Here is a 302-nt window from a genome sequence, read left to right as displayed (position 1 = left end):
TTGTAATGTTTGGTAACCTGGCATTTCATGTTTTGCAGATTCTTTTATCCTGAAGTTTTTCGTCAAAAGACTAATATTAATTGTTCCATGATTCTTGACACATTTTATAACTCCCATTTCTTTCTTCAGTCCTAATTCCACGTGTGCTTTTGACATCCGATGTTCACTTCTGCTTTCATTATTTATTGGGAAGCAGTGTGGTACAAATTTGCTGTTATTTATGGAAGCTGATATGCTTCGACATGCACTGATTTAAAAAAAAAATTTTCCCTCCAAACTCGATTTAACTTTGCAAATCAGAG

This window comes from Sinocyclocheilus anshuiensis, unplaced genomic scaffold, assembly GCF_001515605.1.
Source record: "Sinocyclocheilus anshuiensis isolate Anshui unplaced genomic scaffold, SAMN03320099.WGS_v1.1 scaffold802, whole genome shotgun sequence".
NCBI classification, from domain to species: domain Eukaryota; kingdom Metazoa; phylum Chordata; class Actinopteri; order Cypriniformes; family Cyprinidae; genus Sinocyclocheilus; species Sinocyclocheilus anshuiensis.
This window is presented reverse-complemented; position numbering follows the sequence as displayed.